Genomic DNA, 14,860 nt, shown 5'->3' with positions numbered 1-14,860 from the left:
CTCCCCCAAAATGTATTGTAGGAAAGCCCTTGCTGCCCTCAAAGCATAAGCAGTTTCACTGCATGACAGAACAAATTCCTTGGCACAACCTTCCTGACCTTTTTCTCACTGCTGCAGTTTTCAATGTTCTTAAAACTTCTTTGTGGGAAACTATCACTGAGGGAAACATGGCTAGACCTTATTCCTTAACTTATAACAGAGGGAATCTGGAAAGCTAGTATTCCACGTTAGGAAAGCTACCATTTTGGTAAGTTATAGATAAAGTCCAAGTACATTATCCTTCTGCCCCGACAGATATGCTGCCTTAAGGTGAGCACATGGTTGATTCTGTCTCATTATAGATGCAGACATTCTTTTTATCTCCTCCTGTGGTGACACCCATCTCCCCTCTTGCATTCCCCCAATACAGCTATTAGGTTTCCTCACCTGTGAGTACAGAGACTTTACTATGGTTACCACCCACTTGGTCACATATGTAACTACTGAATATGTATGACTTATGGATACCTGTAAAAGCCCCCAAAGAGTATAGACACTCCCTCTCTCCTTCTCTTGTCTCCCACATCCACGTGGACCACCAAGAGGGGCTGAGGTGAACATGCTACCATAAAATGTGTCTGACTCCTTTATTTTATCTTCTCTCCTAACTCTCCTATCTTCTATGATTTTACTATAATCTTTATATATTATCGCCATACAATTGTGCCTACAGACCCGTGATATTATCAGAGGCTGGTTACTCTGACACTTCTTCCCATATTAATTTGATGTGATGAGTTAATTCAGCAAATTAAATCTGCAATGGGAATATGACCTGGAAAATTTGATTTTACCGTCTCAATAACCAGGTGGAATAAGTTCTGCTTCACACTTGTTTGAATTCTAGTATTTAGGAATTAGAGCATCTTATGTTCTCAAAATCCAGCTTAGATAGGAGGAATTCAGTGATCAATCCAAATGAAAAAGGCATGACTAGATTAGAAACTAGACTTTTGGACTGCTACTGACATCTATGTGATCCCATTCTGATCGGTGTGTATCTGCATCTGCAACCAAAAATTGTTCATCTCAATGTCTTCTAAGCTTAATTTTAGTTCTGAGATTTTAGAATTTTAATCTGTAACCATAATCACTTTAAATTTTACCTGCTCAATTAACTATTTTTAAAAAAGATTTTCTCTTAATAATACCCCTATCTTGTTATCTGCATCCTCCTTTTGCTTCCATCCGGTATTGATGCCAGCCTATAAAGACTCATTTGTTTCATATTTATATTCTCTTCCCCCCATTAAAATCTCAGTTCACTCACATCAACCACAAGAAGCGCCTCAAGGTGCAGCAAGCAAAGAAAGGGCAGACTGAGCAGCTCTCGGTGACGGGGGAGATCTGAGTATGAATCAGCACAGAACATTGGCACAGAGGAGGCCGTGCCCACCAAGAGGCTTGTCTTCCCATCTCTCTCTGGGGATGGGCCACTGGGTGGAATACTCCAGTCCCACCATTGAAAGAGACCTGGGCGAAGACATCTACTCCTGTTATAAATCATTTGAAGTTGAGGCATCTAGAAATCAGAACTTGTCATACAACCAAGGGGGTTAGACCTGAGAAAAACTGCTGACTTTGTGTAAGCCTTTTTTTCTAGGACTCAAGTGGAGGACACTCTGGCCCTTATCAAAACCGAAAACCTCTTCCTAGAGTTTGTTGAGGTTATAAATGGTTAGCCTTTAAAGGGAGACCACCTCTTGAGAGCAATTGGACAAATTGCTGACAAAGGAGGAAAAATGAAATTCACCATAGAGAATGTGACCCGACATGGATTATTCCGACTGATGTGGAAATTCATCTTCGTGAATTTCCAAAACATCAGCTGGCAAAAACTGCCATTTACAGCTTCATTCTGGGATATTCTCCCTCAAAGGCGTATGGTAATATTAGCACCTGATCGATTCTGATTCACGTTAGAGATGCTTGTCCTTGACTCTAGAATAAAGACTGCACATGCTACAAATGAAACCATGTGAAGAATTATTTATAAGGGACCATGTGAAGGATTCTTCGGTCACATCCTCCCATTCTTAGCCAGAAGCACCAACAGGAAATGTGTGATTGGGTTCACACTACAACCTTAACTATCAGAAGTTAATACTGTTCTACATCACACATAATGTATATGTTTCTGATAAAGTGCCTGAAGCAGATATGTAGTTTATAATTCACTACTTAGAGGGAACTACCTTAACTTAAATAGCTATTCTGTAGGAATTTTTTAGTTTGTTTATACATTTCTATAGATTTAGAAATATTCTCTGTGAATTTTAATTATAAAATTATCATACAAAATCTATGAGGATGAGCCTTCACACGAGGAAGTGGTGTGTGACTAGGTTAGAATCAGGCCATTAGTAGTGCTGGCTATGCTGTATAAGCTATGACAGGCTAATCTTTGTACCTGTCTTGCAGTCTTTAAAATTAAAGCTTTATTTTGCAAGGTTAGTATAAGGAAAGTGTTACTTTTCAAATAGGTGTTGATGAAAGCCATCAGAATTACCAGTGTTGAGTATATTACCTATACATTTAAAATAAGGAACCTACTTCATTAAACATGAGTATGAAATATTCTTTTATACAGCTCTAAAATCTTTGATTAAAACTTTTAAAATGTTTTATATTAGAAAGTTCACTAAAAGGCGGAAACATATTTATTAAAAATAATCTCTAAGATGAGAAGAAGCATGTTATTTTTCTTTGCTGTTATCTCCCCAATGCCCAGCATTGTGTACCTGACACAAAGTAGGTATTTTCTATTTGGCAAATTACTTAATCATAGTAATTTCTGATCAGATTGTTTGTATCAAAAGGGAGTTAACTCTTTACAAAGCTAAGAATGCTATATAAATTTCCTTTATATTACTGTTTTGAAAGCATTTCCATCAAAACCTTAAAAATATCAGTCTACCTCAGTGGTTGTCTAAACCACAACCATCTGCCAGGTTTCAGGAGAAAATTGACATGGAGATTGGTCTCTGTGTCCTGAGATCTTGAATTTAGAAATATCAGAGTCCAGGGGGAAGCAGGATGACCTTGAAGGCTTATATTGAAACACTGTCTTGAAGATGATAAGCCCTAAGAAAGTACAATAAGAGAACATATCCCGTGTGGATTGTGATAAGAGTTGTATGAGCCCATAATAAAATGTAAAAAAAGAAAAGAAAAAAAATGATTAGGGCAAAAAAATAAATAAATAAAAAGAGAACATATCCCAGGGATAATCCGGTGTAGCTTGCATTTCCCTTGAGGCCCTTTGCCATATCTCCTAAGCAATGCCACAGTCCAGAAAGATCTCACAAAACACCAACAATTAGGGGGATACACCTAAACAAATGTATGTGTTTTGAATGTTGGTTTGTTTGGTTTAGTTCGTTCAACGAAATTAAGGTCAAATTTCACGCCCATGCCGTCCTAGACTGTCATGCATAGAAATCATATCATACCAAAAGGCCCTATGTGTAAAGAGCTGGGACTATACAACCAGGACATTGCTTGTGACTAATTTAGGATCCATTGTGTGCACACCATCCTTAATATCACCCTTCCTGGCAATGAGCAATCAGAGGTGACTCCTACTCCTTCTTGGTCAACTCTGAGTCATTGCTCTCAGTTCTGAGGCCAGTAAAAGAAGAGTCCACATTAGAGCTAATGCAATGGGTGTGGCCCCTGGGGGAAGTCAGAGCAAGGATACAGGGCAGTGACTGTTTAATGGAGTCATCGAGCAATTGGCGGGCTCCAGACTGCCTTGGCCAAGGTCTCCCATCCTTGGTAATCACAGAGCACACTTACTTCACATGGCAAGCACTGCTTCCTTTGTTCTCTTCAGTCTGGAGGGGGTGGGGGTTGGGCAGGGGTGGAGGGAGTCCTTGTGCATAATAACATGCTGCGAAGGCCAGCAGATTGTTTCTGCCAACAACAGTTCTCTGTGTGAGCTGTGACTCCAAGCTACATATGACAAAGTCCTTAGATACTGATGCAGATAAATAGTAACCCCCAAGTCAAATTACTATCTAAAAAATAAATAAGTAAAGATAGATTTGTCATCATTAATATCAGTGTTAATATCTTGCTTTAATGATGGGTTCCTCATTTTTTAACAAGACCCTATAGATATCTTTTCCCATTTATTAAATCACCAGTCCCATAACATGCATGTGCTTTGCTTGTGTGGTGTGTGTGTGTGTGTGTGTGTGTACATGTGGCAAATGGCGTTGATGCAGAAACAGAATCCAAGTTTTAAGAAATGGCTTATACCTATTCCAACAGAAACTTTTTCGAAATATCATGGGTGGATCGTGTAACCAATTCCAGTGCTTTTTTTCTTCCCAAAATGAAAATGTTTTTGGGGTTAGCAGTCTCGTGAAAAGTCTTTACAAGTATTCTCTTGTAAGAAAAGACAAAGTCTAAAGATAAAAATTAGAGCATCAAAATGGGCAAGGTTCCCACCAGTCATGACTATACATTGGAATCTCTCAAGGAGATCCACGCAAACCAATCCCAGGCCCCAACCCAGACTAATGAGTGCAGAATTATTGGAGTGTGGGCCTAGATATCTATTTTATACACTTCCCTGGTGATTTTAATAGGCAGTTAGAGTTGAAAATTATGTATTGTCTTAAGAGACATTTTAATTGTGCTTTCTTGCTCTCTACACTAAACTGAATGCAATTTTATCCATACATCTGGAGTCTCTCTCCTCAAAGGAGACCAGACCCCATATTCACTAATCCAAAGGTTTCTAAACTTTGATATATGTGTGAATCATCTAGAAAGACCATAAAGATCACAGAGGCTCTGCAAATTGAAGCAACTTGAAACAGGCTTTGGGATTTCACAAAGGTGATTCCCATGCTCACCACAGTTAGAGAACCACTAGGCAGAATCTTATGGCGCAGTTCATATAATTGCTTCCCTATGTGGCCAAACTTCAGGATAGGCTTCTATAATATAAATAGCAATTATTAGTTAATTTTCCATCCTGAGCCAAGCTGAAGTCCCTTGTTTACCTGTGCCCCCTCCCTCAAACACACACCAGAAATTCTTATGGAGAAATGTGTCTGAGAAAAATTTTCTTTAATCATCTGAGCCTAGAAAAGTCTCCAGCTAATCAGACCCAAGATAACAACCAAAATTGAATGACTTTATGTCATAAAACAGGAAGGTAGAAATGGGACTCACTCCCAGATTCACTGCTATCAGGAATTAGGTGTTTGTGAAGGGGGGCAGGGAGGGAGGTGTCTCTTCCCAGGAAAGCAAGTTTCTGCCTAAAGCTTGCAGTGGTCTCTGAGGTTTGAGGAGACAGAAGTTGGCTAGCTGGAGAAAAGCAGGAGTGGGGTCTTAGACTGTCTACCTAAAGACATCTTCCTTAACTGTACTCATCCCCCTACATGAAGTGGATGAGTGGGAAGGGAGGACGTACCTTTGAACTATCCACCAAACAGCCAGTCTCAAATACCATTGACTAGAGGATATTAGCAACAAAAAATAAGAGTGCTTCATTGCAGCCTCAAATTCCAGGCCAGGGAAAAAGATACAGGACATATATGAGCCAGCAGATAAGGTTGAGGCTGGCACAGAGCCCTAAAGAGCCAGCTCTACATGCTTAGCCCACCTTGAGTCTATGACTAGGATGCAGGTCCACATGTTCCTCATTGCTGGCCCTGTTCACACTGAGACCCCACCCTTGGACTCATGGTATTTCCCTCTACACATTTCTATCTCTGTCGTATCTTGACTTGCATCTCCACTTTGTGTGGCTTTTTATCTTTACTGCTTGTTGGTGTTAGGTGCTGGCAAGTCAGCTCTAACTCATAACAGCCATATGTCCAATAGAACTAAACATTGCACTGTCCGGCATCATCTTTACAAATTGTTATATATGAGCCCATTGTTGCAACCACCATGCCAATCCACTTTGAAGAGGACCTTATTCGTTTTTACAAACTAAACATGATGCACTTTTCCTGGGATTGGTCTCTCCTGATAACTTGTCCAATATATATGAGATGAATCCCAGCCATTCTTGCTTCTAAGGCACATTCTGGCTGTAAATCCTCCAACCTACTTGGCTAGTCTTTTGATAATTAATATACTTTCAATATTCTTCTCCAACACCATAATTCAAATATATAATTTCTTCAGAATTCCTTAAAGATAGTCTAGTTTTCATATGCATATGAAACAATTGAAAATAATTTGCCCTGGGTCAGGCCCACCTTAGTTTTTCAGGTGACATCTTTTTTCTGCACCATTTTAAAAAGACTTTGTGCAACAGATTGATTCTTTGCAATACATCATTTGATTTATTAACTGCTATTCTGAAGATATAGTTTTTGTATTCAAATAAAATATAATCTTTGACGCTTTCAATCTTTTCTCTGTTTATCTTAATGTTGTCTATTGGTCCAGTGTGAGGACTTGGTTTTTATTTACATTAAGTGGTGATCCCTACTGAAGGCTATAGTCTTTGAGTTTCATCAGTAAACTCTTTCAGCCCTCTTCTTTCAGCAAGCAAGATTGGGCAAACTTCATGGCAGATTGTTAATAATCTTCCTCCAATCCTGATGCTGACTTCTTCACTTAGTACATCTTTTAAGATTACTTTTCAGCATACAGATTGATTAGGCCTCATGAAAGGATACAACTCTGAGGGATACCTTTCCCAATTTAAACCACACGGTAGCCCCATCTTCGGTTCAAAAAACAATCTGACTCTTGGCCTATGTAGAGGTTTTGAATGAGCAGAATTAAATCTTCTGGAATTCCTGTTCTTCACAATGTTTTCTAGGATCTACATAGTTTTTGTATTGTCAGTGAAATACAAATAAGAATCTTTCTGATGTTCTTTAATTTCAACCAAGATCCATCTTACATCAGTAGTGATATCCCTTGCTTCATGTCCTCTCCTAAATCCAAGCTGAATGTCTGGCAGCTCCCTGTCAATGTACTGCTGCAACCATTTTCTAATTTTTGTCATAAAAATTTACTTACACGTGCTATTAAATATATTGCTTATTTATTTCTCTATTCTATTAGGTCACCTTTCTTTGGAATGGGCACAAAAAGGATCTCTTCCAGTCGGCTGGCCAGGTAATTGTCTTTAAAATTCATGGCACAGACTAATGGGTGCTGTACAAGATTGAGCAGTCTGAAAGGGATGCCAGAGGGTACAGTATAGCATAGGTGAAAAAAGCAGTGCTCCACTGTCCTGGGAGGACGAAAATGTAATAGCTTAGTGGAGTCCAATGTCAAACTATGTGATTGTTCGATATTTCCTGGTAGTGTTTTATTAGTGAGGTTTTTAGTTTGGGGGGTATATAGAGGCAGAACTATTCAATAAATGTGTGTATAGAAGGGAAAAATGTTGAATAAAAGATAAAAATAAGTCTATCATAATGGTTTCCCAACAGGCCATGTAAGACAATACATGTCTTTTTGCATTTCTCAAAGTAACTAACATAACCTGTTTCTAAATACACACCTTTTGGAATTTAAAATAGGATCAAATAATCACAAAGAGTATTTTTCTCCTTGACTCTGAGATCACTTGAATAGGTAAGTAATTAGCCCTCCTCAAGGGAATAACTGGAGAAGTTTGCTTAATCTTAATCCCCTCAGGTACTTCTTGACCCTTCAGCTCCCTTATGGGTTCTACTGTGTTCCAACCCAGGGCAGTATAAGCCTTCCACAGAACACCTTTACTCTGTGAAGGGGCTTCCAAGTCCCCAAGCTTCCAGGAAGCCCCTTTGGGACCTGCTCTCTCTGCTGGTTTGGATAAACGTGGTGGTCGTGCCATGATGTAATGGAGATCTTCTAATGTCATAGAGAGATGAACTGGCCAAATTAAACATACTAAAAGTCCACAAACAAAGCAAAAGAAGTGTAGTAATTGAGCATAGTTAGCTAGGTGACATGAGTACTAACACATAGCTGGTAAAGGCTGAACCAAGATTTGAATCTTAGATGTCTGAATCCAAAGCCCAGCCTAGGCATATAACATTCTCCTTGCTGTATAAGTTTATACCTGAATCGCCAGGGAGGCTTTTGGCTTTCTTTCCATTTCAAGGCCAGAAGTGATGGGAAAAGACAGTTTTGAAAAGACTGAAGAGGGAACAAGAACACCACCTGAGAGCTAGGCCTCACATGGTTAGCAATGACTCAGCAATCTTTCAGTCCATTCTATGCAGCATCAGTATATATATATGAGCATTAGTCTGCCTGCACAATTTGCTCTCTTGTGAGGACAAAACATACAGTACTCAGTTAAAACAGAACACAGATGAAGGTAAATCTACAACTGGCCCTACTGAATTTGCTATTGGCCTTGCTATCCTCCTTTATACAATTAGATAGTGGATAAGCAGAGCAAATGAGCTTTTAGTCTTTTCTGGTCCTATTGGATGTGAACTCAAATTACGGGGTAGTAGTATATCATTAATTTCAGGTTTTCTTAGTTAAGAGTTTTAGTTATCTTCAGTTGATATAATCAATTCTGATTCATGGTGACCTTCTTATGTCAAACTAGAGCTATGTTTAGTTGTATTGTGCATAGGGTCCCTATTAGTTGTAGTCGACTTGAAGTTTCCTAACAGTCGCTACAACAAAGGGAACCAAAAGATAAAAGTAAATACTAGTCCAACAAGCATGAAAAAATACTGAACAAGCATGAGTAACAGTATCTGCCTGCCTCAGGGGGATGTGGCAGAACCTCAAGTGGATAGACCAGAAAATAATTCCTGAGTCTTGTTCTTAAGATAAAGACCTCCAGATCTGAGAACCACATCACTAATGCCTTCAAAGCAGTGGTACAGACCTCACAGGTCACGAAGGGTAAAGTGCACTTTCAATCACTTAGGCAAACAGTCCTCACCCATACCAAAAGAATGTTATTATAATAGGGACCAAAGTTGTTGTACTACATGATATTGAATAGCAAGATAAGAATTCCTTTCTACTGACATTGGATTATCTCCAGGTCTTCAGTTTTTTACATAAAAACAATAGCAATTGTCTGTCCTCTGTCATTTCCTAAGAACACTTACAGGACAACGTCCTGTAAGTAAACAGCATGAAAGCCAAAAATCCCTGGCAATCATGTCTCAATATGATTCATCTGCTAAAAAGTGTTCTTTGTAGAGAGGAAAATTGGGCGCAGCAAGGCCCTCCCTAAAGTTATCTTCCTGTGGCAGACAAACCAGGGACCAGACTGGAGAGAAGACTCTACCCAGCCAAGCTACATGTGGTTTATACTTGACACTTGGCCTATGAAGACAGGCAAGCATGATGACAGTGATAGGATGTTCTTCCAGAAATGCCAACAACTTCCTAATGGAGTTTTATCTGGGAAATATTTTTTTCTGACAAAGTGGTGGGGCGAGTAGACCTTTTATTCCCTCTAGGACTGGGATCAAAAGGAAGGTATCTTTAAGTATTGACAATGAATCACAGAAAGAGCTGAAGCAAAAAATCATAGACCAGGCACTTAGTGCCTGAAAAAGTATCCGAAGGAGGTGGGCCTTGAACCACCTAGAGCAGCATAGAGGATGGGTAGCAACATAATTTGGGCATTAGGAGAGTGACATCAAGGTGCAATGAGTCTCTAGAGAGTGCAACTTTACTCAGCACCCAAGTCAGTGCTAAGCAAAGCTTATTGAGTGGGTGGAGCTTGATGACAGCCATTTTTGTACAAACTCATCTTATCATCTACTAACTTGTCTGTCCTGAGCATCCATCTAAAATTACAATCCACGCTTTCCCAAGCAATCTACTTCATCTGTTCTGTTTTTCTTTGCTTTTTCTTTCTATCATGCTCTGCCCTTTATGGATGGATTTGTTGACTATTTATTGGCTACTCCTTAAATTGAGTATGCATGAACTCAAATCAGAAAAATTGTCTTCCTCACTGATTTTCCCCAAGTCTAGAGTGTCTGGCACATAGTAGGTGCTCAGTAAATATCAGTTGTGTTCATTAGATGTACCCATGAGAGATAAACTTCCCCACTTGATGGTCTACAACATCTACATGTTAGAGGGGCACAGACTCAGCTTTTGTGTACAGACATGGTGGTCTGTTTTCCATTGATTGGAACACACAGAGTATCAGCTCTAATATTCACCATTGATTTCAGTAAAGTAAACACATTATCAAAATGCAGTCATTATCACTTATCTTCATTTCATTGACACATTGTGTAAACTGTTATAAATCAGGACATAAAATCCATTGTCATTGGGTCGATTCAGGAGGTAGCATATGATTAAGAACTGATGGTGCTGAAGGAAGAAGGTACCAAGGAGGAGAAAGTCACCATGGTGCACTGAAGCATTAGCAAAAACCAAGGCTCAGGAAGTGAAGGGCTAACACTGAAATATTTCAACACACTGATGAAGCAACTTGAAACACTCACTAGTCTTTGCCAAGAAATTTGGGAGACAACTATCTAGCCATCTAACTCAAAAATATCCATATTTGTATCCATTCCAAAGCAAGGTGACTCCACAGAATGCAGAAATTAACTAACAATATCATTAACATCACATGGAAGTAAAATATTACTGAAGATCATTCAACAAGTGTTGTAGTAGTGCATTGACACTGAACTGCTAGAAATTCAATCCAGATTCAAGAGAAAACATGGAACAAAGGATAACGTCACTGATGTCAGATGGATTTTGACTCATATCAAGGACTACCAGGAAAAGATGTACTTATCAAAGCACTTTCAACTGTGTGGATCATCACCAACTATGGAGAGCTTTGCAAAGAATGAAAACTCCAGAACATTTCATTGTGCTCATTCAGAACCTGTATATGAATCAAACCTGCATGGTTTGAAATCAAGTGTGCATCAGAGTTGCATCCTTTCGCCATACTTTTCCAACCTGTATGCTGAGCAAACAAGCTGAGAAGCTGGATGTATGAAGAAGAGTTTGGCATCAGGATTAGAGGAAGGCTTGTTAAAAAGGCTTATTAACAACCTTTACTATGCAAAAGGTCCCACTTTGCTTGCTGAAAGTGAAGTGAAATCAAAGCACTTGCTGAGGAAGATCCAGGACTGCAGCCTTCAGTGTGGACTGGAACTCAGTGTAAAAGAAATCAAAACCTTTGCAACTGGACCATTATGATAAACAGAAAGATTGATGTTGTCAAGGATATTTTGGGTCCATAACCAATGCTCATGGAGGCAGAGGTTAAGAACTCAAACAATATATTGCATTGTGTAAATCTTCTGCATAAGATACCTTTAACGGGTTGAAGAACAAAAGCCTCACTTTGAGGACTAAAGTGTGCCTGATCGAAGTCATGATATTTTCAGTTGCCTCATATGCAGGGAATGTTGGATATTGAATAAGGATGACCAAAGAAGAATCAATGCATTTGAATTATGGGATGGCCAAGAATATTGAAAGTACCACGCACTGCCAAAAGATCAAACACATCTGGTTTGGTAGAAGTACAATCATAATGTTCCTTAGAAGAGAGGCTGAGGATACTCCATCTCATATACTTTAGACAGGTTATCAGGAGAGATGAGTCCCTGGAAAATAATACCAAGAGGCAGATCCATGAAAGGATGTATTGACACCTTGGTTGTATCTATGAGCTCAAGCATAACAGCAATTGTGGATGATGCAAGACTGGGCTTTGCTTTGTTTTGTTTTACACCAGGGCAATATGAGTTGAAATTGGCTTGATGGCACGTAATGGTAACATAGGACAGAGTAGAATTGTTCCTTAGGGATTCTAAGATTTATAGGTTTATAGCAGCTGACAACCACATCTTTCTCCTACAGTGAGTGATTGCTTTGAATCACCAACCTTACAGTATGTGCCACAAGGGCTCCATAAAATGCGAATGCATATTTACAGACTTTCCATGACTAAGGTGTGACTGACAAAATAGATAGGACAAAAATGTCACATCTATTGAGCTATCAACTGGAAAGTGTGCTCTTTCACTTACAGATATCTTTGTAACACACTGGAAGTTTTCTGACAGAGCATTCTGGACAACAGATTTGGAAAGACCTTAAAAGTGAGCTCCATAACGTCCTTGTACTTGAACTCCATACCGGTACATTTTAATTTACTTTATTCACATTGTGCCAAGTCCTCATAGAAGGCATTCACCTCATCCAAACAACAGTTCTACACACAAAATGGGATTACCCACTCTTTAAGATTAAACAACCCAAGTATCTGAAAAGTTGAGCAATTTACCCCAGGTATAAATAACTTGCAAAGCCAGTACACAAACTTAACTGTGTCTGACTCCAATTGAATACTCCTATACAACAGGAAGTATTCAAAGACAACAACTCTCTGCTCAGAATGGTAGGTTTGAACTGTTGACCTTGCAGTTATCAGCCCAACATATAAGGAAGTATATATCTCTAATAAATTAACCCTGTAAAAATAAAAGAACTTGAGCTTAATCAAACATTGGATGTAACCATTACTAGTTTAAAGAAATATGATTAACTTCTTCATTGAAGAAGCAATCAGCCATATTCAGAATTTGCACAATTCTATGGGACAATGATTTATTTTCAACAAATGAAAAAAGGAGTGTGATCATTAAAATTATATGACACTTGGCTAGGTCTTAAGTTAAAGTTCAATTTGTTTAGTCGAGTTTTAATTTGCATCCTTCTGGTGTGGCCTATGCAGGTATCTCATGTCTTAGTATTACAAAGTCTCTTGTTTGGCTTTCATTGCCTGAGTCACCAGGGGTTGATCAGGAGCCAGCTCACGATTTCCAAATTAGGAACAAATTGCCTGGTGTATTCCCCGCTTTGAGCTTCTAAAATCAGGGTACGAATTTTTCTCGGTGCCTTGGTGTCCCAACAACCATCTAAAGTATGTTTGCTCTCTCCAATGTATACATGAGTCTCCCCTTCCCTTGATCTGATTTCCCAGTAAAGTTCACTGATTATTCTTAAATACATGTCTGTTAATTTGAGATAATCATAAAACACTGCCTTGTGGCTGTAATTTTATGGTTTTCTTCTACTTCCTTCGATTTGGGAGATTGTTCCAATTTTTGGTATGTTAGTCTCTTTTGATGTGGTTTTTGAGATGTGCTGACTGCTTCTTTGGTTGGAGGAACTTGTTTAGAAATCTGTGTTTTGGAATCTGGAGACTGTTTTTGTTTTTATCGTTATAGTAATAAACTCGTACAATTTTTGTGCCTCTATGATTCAATAATTTTACTCTGCGTAAGAGTTTTTGTTGCTCTTCATGTCCTGAGGTGTTTCTTGGTTGCGTCACCATTTCTTGGGAATTCATAGTACTCCATTGTTCATCAGCTGTTGGGAATTTAGGTTGTTTCTAGATCTTGTTACTGTGGAATATGCTGCTATAAATAAGAGGGATATATGTCTGTTCCTGTTCTTGGTCAACAGATGTATTCCTGGACCATGTAGTATTTTTATTCCCAGTCATTTCAGATCGCACCATAACACTTTTCATAATGATGGACATATTTGCAATCCCACTATCAGTGTATGAGCGTTCCAATCTCTCAACATCCTCTCCAGAATTTGTTATTCTCTGGTTTTTTATTTTATTTTAATTTTTCTATCTTTTGGGGGATAAGATTCTGTCTTATTTTAATTTGCATCTCCCAGATGGTTAGTAATTGTGAACATTTTCCCATGTGCTTGTTAGCCATTTGGGTGTTTTCTCTGGTGAATTATCTGTTCATATCCTTTGCCAAATTGGATTGTTTTATTCCTGTTGAGATGGTTCAGAATGCTATATATTTTAGTGGTTAGTCCCTTGTCTGTTGTGTCATTGCTAAAGATTTTTTTCCCAGTCAGTGGGGTCTCACTTGGCTCTTTTGATGAAATCGTTTTATGTGCATATGTGTCTTAATTTTAATATATCCCAGCCATCACTCTTGTCTTCCACTGTGTGTGCTTCCTTTATTATGCAAATCTGTATGGTAGTTACATAATTTTGTGTGAACTTGAAGATATACAAGTGTAGGTGTGGAGTGTAGCCTAACAATCAAATCACAGCCTGATGGTACCTCTTGGTGGGCATGGCCTTTTCATAAGGAGGATTCTGAGAATCTCCTCTCTCTCTCTACTTTCACCTTTCTGTTGACAAGCCATGTGGAGCCATGCTGAGACCAGCAAGAGCCCTGGAGATGGTTCCACTGCCACTGGATCCATAAGGGTTTGCACCCACTGGCCTGTGATCTTCCTGCATTTTGCATCATTGCATGTGTTTCATAAGTCTGTAGAGGGATTTATGTACTGATATCAGACTTATGGGCTAATATTGGAATTATGGACTTGATCTGGACTTGGCTGGGATGTTTTCTTAATATACAATTACTATTTTATAAAACTCTTTCTTATAAATATATGAGTGTCTCTGGATTTGTTTCTGTAGTCAACCCAGTCTAAAACACCCTGCAATAGGGCCCATAAGTTTGCCCCGCTTTTCTAATTGATGATCCTGTTAGCTATGGGGATTACATTTTTATCTCTGATACATATTTAGTCCATTTTTTTTGCAAGAGGTGAGGTATAGGTCCTCTATCATTCTTCTACAAATGGAGATCCAATTTTTCCAGTATCATTTGCTGAAGAGGGTGTTCCTTTCCCATTTAAAGTCTTTTGATCCTCTATTGAAAATCAGTGTTGTGCGGGCAGAAGCTTCTATTTTGGGGTTTTCTGTTCAGTCCCATTGGTCTGTGTATATGTCATTACACCAGTACCAGGCTGTTTTGAAAATTGCGACTGTATAGTAAGTTTTGAGGTCAGTTGTGCAAGACTCCTTTTTTGCTATCTTTTGGGGGGT

The 14,860-nt window shown here is 38.9% G+C and overlaps 1 pseudogene; it reads left to right on the top strand.

The window, feature by feature from the left end:
* Nucleotides 1-1,942, top strand: part of LOC142422735 (RNA-binding protein PNO1 pseudogene) — a 72,891-nt pseudogene extending 70,949 nt beyond the window's left edge.
* Nucleotides 1,943-14,860: the final 12,918 nt, after the last annotated feature.

This window comes from Tenrec ecaudatus, chromosome 12 (genome assembly GCF_050624435.1).
Source record: "Tenrec ecaudatus isolate mTenEca1 chromosome 12, mTenEca1.hap1, whole genome shotgun sequence".
Taxonomy (NCBI): domain Eukaryota; kingdom Metazoa; phylum Chordata; class Mammalia; order Afrosoricida; family Tenrecidae; genus Tenrec; species Tenrec ecaudatus.
This window is presented reverse-complemented; position numbering and strand designations above follow the sequence as displayed.